Source organism: Rhipicephalus sanguineus, chromosome 6 (assembly GCF_013339695.2).
Source record: "Rhipicephalus sanguineus isolate Rsan-2018 chromosome 6, BIME_Rsan_1.4, whole genome shotgun sequence".
Lineage (NCBI taxonomy): Eukaryota > Metazoa > Arthropoda > Arachnida > Ixodida > Ixodidae > Rhipicephalus > Rhipicephalus sanguineus.
The window spans coordinates 108,045,546-108,051,545 of NC_051181.1; the positions used below are offsets into that span (position 1 = coordinate 108,045,546).

General features: G+C 42.8%; 1 protein-coding gene across 1 annotated transcript in view; it reads left to right on the forward strand.

Moving 5' to 3' along the window:
- LOC119396126 (uncharacterized) overlaps positions 1-6,000 on the forward strand; it is a 280,780-nt gene that overhangs the window by 225,745 nt on the left and 49,035 nt on the right. The window lies entirely within an intron of this gene.

Genomic DNA, 6,000 nt, shown 5'->3' on the forward strand with positions numbered 1-6,000 from the left:
TCCTTATTCAAGTTGGTGTTCTAGAGAAGGGTGAAACGCTAAAAGGGCGACGTGGACTAGTGCACAGAAACGACCGGCGCTTGTCGCTAGTCCGGCAAGCGCCTATGGACAGGTGCTTGCCCGAGAAGCGCCTGTCGTTTGTCTGCCCTAGTACACATCGTCCTGTTAGCGCTTCACCCTCTCGTTAATAATGCAACTCTAACTAGCCTAAACTACCACCCTACTATAGTGTTCTAGAGCAACTGTCACCTTGCGGCATCGTATAATCTATCATTTCGGCATTTCGGCCGAAATACACGTTAATATGTAAGTGTGGCAGCCCATACCGATGAAAATAGTATTTCTTTTAAAGTTACATGCAATCCGCATGCTCAAATCATCCAATCATTTATCATCCCACGTCAGCAACGTTCACAAGAACTAAAGTAAGGGACGTAAGAAGAGCGACGGCGTTGGCATAGGTTTGATCATTCCTATTTATTAATTGCACTCCTGCACTCCCTTATCACGGATTTCTCATAAAACCTTTTTCATCCTCCCATTCTTCTTCTCACCAGGTATGAAAAGTTAATCAATGAGCGAATTCCGTTTTGTCATGTGGCGGGATGTACCAGATAATGGGACTTGATTTTTCTCGTACCCAATCTAATGCGGGGAACTTCAAATTGTAAGGGTCGAGAGCCTATGACAGGATAACTCTTCGAAAAGATTTTGTATAATTTTCTTTGCGTTGTTTCTCTGGCCCCATTGCTTATCTTCCCGCTGCATTTCAGAGAAAAGAAGCTTCCCAGTGCACCGACGACGTTTGTGAAATTCTGGGTCCTTAAAAATATATTTCTCTTTTCTAGGATGCATCATCAGTAAATGACTAATGTTCGTGCACGGTTGCCCACGACAAAGAAAAATACGTATTTTCATTGTAGCGTAAATAACTGGAAGGTCACCCAGCACCTCTGAGAAGACATCCAGCCTGGAAAACGACCACTACTTTCTGTAAATTTTATTGTATTTATTGTTTAACACATAAGTGAGGTCGCCAGAAAATAGAGTTATACAGTAGATCTAGTATGCAAATTGCGCTTTCTAAAGATGAACTATATTAAGCAGAGCGTAATTAAGGAGGCTAGAGGTCACGTACTGAGAGCATTCATGGATGGACTTTTAACCTTTATCAAAAGTTAACACCGCGATTGTTCATTGGACTTGTCGCTTTTACAGTAAAACTGTTAGCTTCTAGCTGGTGGATGTTTTCGCGCTGTCTTTATGCGAAAAAACAAACAGGAAATTTCAGTGACTGTAGGGAGTGCGTCTGCTGTATTATACATCCACAAGACAAAGCACAGAACAACATTTGTTTCAATAAGGAACAAGCACAAAAGAATTCAGCGGTCGCATTTCGATAGAAGCGATGTCAGCGCGTGTTGAAGAGCCCCAGGAGTTGAAATTTTCCGGAGCCCTTCACTACAGCGTGCCTCATAAGCATACCGAGGCTTTGGCAAGTAAAGCTCCAGTAATTATGATTACAGACACAAAAGAAGCATGAAAACTACATGATGTATGATAAGGAGTGATAAGCACGTAGAAGTGCTGCGCAGTATCGAAGGTATGTGTATCTCAGATACTATCTTAGGTACTGTTTGGGTTTCTTGAATCTACGTCAGGACACTCTGAGCAGGTGGTGTATCATTATCTGTATTTGCGGTGCATCGTACGCAGTACCGTGTATATTAAGATACCGAGTACACCTATGGCGCAAGTGAGCAAGGCTATGAGAGATTTGAGGCAGTTCATGTTTCACACAGAACATCTAACGTTAACGTTATTTTTATTAATCAAACTTTAACAACTACGACAGATGCTTTGGAGCAAGTGTAACAATAGTTATCAGTTTCTAAATATTAATTGTTTAATTACATTCGTTATATGGGACGATTAAACTTCAGAAATATCAAACCAGCCAGTGCTCATAGCATACCGTTTTGCTTATTCTCTACTTCAAAAATACGCTCTCAACCCGCACCATGAAATGTTATTCGAGTTTACAGGTTAAGGTAGATTATACTAAAAGACAATGGAGGCGCACGTTTTTTGGATCAACAATACATTCGCTGCAAATTTGAGCACCTAGATTGAGTGATCTTCCATTTACTACTAGATATCTGTTCCTATGGTCCGTAATACTATTCGAAATGCGAAAGCAGGCGCTAAAGAAGAGAATACTGTTCTATGAAATATATTCGGCCGGAAGCGGCAGCTTGGTCGCCACTGCCCCATTTCTCTGTACCCCATGTGCTGTTTAAACTCACGTGAATAAGGAAAAACGATTCCTGAGACTATGTCATGACAGCTTTTGCTCAACTGTTTGTGCATTAGCTTCACTTGTCTCACCATCTTCTACAAGATAAATTTTATGTTGATAGGTTTCTTTCTTCATTTGTACTATTATTAAACATTGGTGCCTTAGATGAAGTAATCACGTCCCTATGTAAAGCTGCATGAACAGTTTCATGTGATAAGACATGGTGAGCAGTGTCTACGTCATGTGTAGGCGCTAGAGACGAATAGTCATCATCGGCAAACTTCCTGGTGGAGTACCACTTGCGGATAATCAAACACCCTTGGATAAGTTCGAGGATGCAGTACTGCTCTGCACTTTGAGTCGTCATAGAACTTCTCGCTTTTGACTTCGGCTTTTGGTCTTGATGCAGCAGGGTTCCTCTCGAGCGCAGCTATACCTTATGCTTTTGATCTTGTACTCATATTTAACATTTTAAGTCTCTTATGCCGTTGCTGAAACATCTGCGAACGTTTTGTTCGGTGGCTATTTTTGCGCCATTTTGCAGATTTTCTCCACAGTCAACCAGCCCAGAGATTTTGAGAAGTTCGTCGCGGTCTGCATGACAAAAGTATGGCACAGGACTGTTTCGAACGAAGTACTACCAACGCCATGCTCAGAGTGAATTTTTCTAATGATACATTTACCTCTTTACACAATTTAGTCAATGAACCGCGAAAGGTAATGAAGCTGATTTCGAATGAAATTTTTGGAAGCTTCTGCCGTACGTATGGGCGCGGCTAATGATCGTGGATGGGTGGCCGGAAACATCAAGCTCGCCCCTGTGTAAACACTGGGGCTACAATAAATAAATAAATAAATAAATAAATAAATAAATAAATAAATAAATAAATAAATAAATAAATAAATAAATAAATAAATAAATAAATAAATAAATAAATAAATAAAACGGTTTGCCTGTCTGCGGGATACAAAGTGTTGCAGGAACATTGCGCGGCGTCCTTCTCCATTGCGCGCTTTATACTTTAACCATGAAAGGAGGACCACGGCGCAGTCTTGAAAAGGGACGATAATAGAAACAGCCTGTTACGAGTACTGTCTCTGTGTTAGCAGCCGTTTCTCTACGTGTTTGTTGTCGAAAGTGCATTGTGGTTTACCTATTATGCAAGACCAACTATCTCACATCTACGTTTTAATGAACCTAGGACTACTTAAGATTACGCACACATTGAACCATTGTTGTAAACGCAATATACTACTGTCATCACCATGATGGCATGACGATCGTCTTTTATAGTTCTCTGTATCCTCTTTAAGGCATGCTGGTGGCATATATGTCGCGCATTTTGTACTGCATCTCATACCTTTACAGTACGTATACAATGAGCTATATTTGGTGTCGTTTACCAATGCTTAGAAACGAAAAGCAAGCAGTGAGCCGTACAATTGGTTTATAAACATGCCTGTTTTATGGATAATGAGTAACTTGTTCGGCAAGGATTACACATATACGAAGTCTAAGCGAACGCTTAGTAAAAACAGGATAGTCCAATTTATGATCGGAATCCAAAATATTCAGGAGCCCTTCCCCTATCAGGGAAAGGGCTCCTGACCTACTTTCTTTCTTTCTTTCTTTCTTTCTTTCTTTCTTTCTTTCTTTCTTTCTTTCTTTCTTTCTTTCTTTCTTTCTTTCTTTCTTTCTTTCTTTCTTTCTTTCTTTCTTTCTTTCTTTCTTTCTTTCCTCTCTTTCTTTTCTCTTTCTTTCCTTTCCTTCTTTCTTTCTTTCTTTCTTTCTTTCTTTCTTTCTTTCTTTCTTTCTTTGACATTGCGCAATGCTCCCTCCTAATCTAAGCGTTGAGTTGTATTACATGTAGCGACCGTTGTAGGACTGAATCGGCATGGCGTCTTTCATCTTCTTTCTAGCGTTTCGCCAACCTCTAGAATGACCCAAAGAAAGGACGATCACGTGATCATGGAAACACGGGTTGGGAATTTAATTTTCTCGAATTCGGAATTTTCCTGAAAAAAAATGCAATTGCTGATATCGACCTTGCGCGTTGTCGAGCAGATTGTTTTTATTTCGCGAACACGAAATAATTCAATTACGTGCCCATAGCTAGTGGCAAGCCGTTTGATAGTCCGTGAGAACTGTCAGCGACCGTCTCTGTCAGTAGCCGAGGGCGAGAGCGAGAGCTATCGCCGTTTCTTCCACCACGGTGACGTAGTGGCACCACTCGGAAGCGCTGATCTGTTCTAGGACTGTATGGTCCACGACTGTGGTTACTGCCTTGGTGTTCGCGAGGTCGTCAGATAATATGGACCCCGGGTCACATGGGGCTGGAGGGAAACCAGGCAGCGGATAGGGTAGCTCGAGGGTATGAGAGCCGTGCACCTTCCTACTACGCCTCTCAAGAACCCGCTCCCTTCACGAGCGACTACTCGACCATCTTAATCCAATAAACATGACTTTGGCGGCCTTACTCGATTTTGGCGGACCACCACTCACCGAACACTAAATCAAGAGGAATCGGACATCTGGAGAAACATTCAAACCAGCACGTTTCCAAATTTGTACACCCTCGGGAAGATATCCTTCGGCATACTCTCTTCGCTGCCCATGGTGCTCAGCTGAAGCTACCTTATACCACATCACGTGGGCATGTCAGGCCATTACAACCCTACTCCCAATGCAAAATCTTACAGCGGAGAGATGGGAAGAGCTGCTGGCCAGCGAGATCCTGGAATATCAGCTGAGTGATTTACCGGGCCCACAGAGCGGCTGCTGCAAGCGGAGCCTTGGACTGAGGCCCCCTTCCCTCCGCCTTCTCCCATAACCGAAAGCCAAGAACCTCCGACTACTCGGAGCTTCTCCGCAGAAATCGGGCTGCAGATAAATAAATTTTCACTACCACCACCCAAAGCAAGGATACTGCTTGCGAATTGTTTTTTTTAATTATCGGTAGGACGCATGCTTTACTTTCAATCCATAATGGAAAAGCGCAGGCGCGTGACCTAATGGTTAACGCACTCGGTTTGGGACCGTGGGGACCCGGGTTCAAACCCCAGCTGCGGAAAGAAAATTGATTTATTATTTCTTTGGTGCGTGCAAGCTGTGGGTGAGGATGTTTTTTTTTTGGGGGGGGGGGGGGGGAAAAAGATTTTGGAACACCACCATTAGCATCTTCACAGGTCAGTCATAAAAGCTTCGCTTGAAAACATTGCATCGGGCTACTTGTAGACAACGAAGGCGAAAATCGTGGATTGCAGAGCGCACTTGCGTTGATCTTACGAAATCCGCACAGCCCCATAGAGTGTTGCGTCATGAAGTTATACTATGCTGTTTGAACGCCGCAAAAAGTTCACACGTTAGTAGAAGAAATTCGAAATTAAGAAGCCCAACATGAGGGAGAAGAGCTTAAGGGAGCATAAAGTAGGCTACTTCGTGGCTGTTCGTAGTTTGTTCTTGCGCTAAAACAATCGTGGGATGGACAGAGACGAACATAGTGCCTGTAATGCATTCTAATAAATCGGCGATAGGGGCTAGTTGGTACGTCTTCATGCTTGTGATGCGCTGCCGATTGATGATTGAAATAAAGTAGTTGTGAGTTTGCGCATCATCCTGTGTTGTTTTCCTCGTTTTCTCTGGTCCGTGTCCTACGACGGCGCATCACGAGCATGAAGATGCAATTCACTGTTGTAGTCTA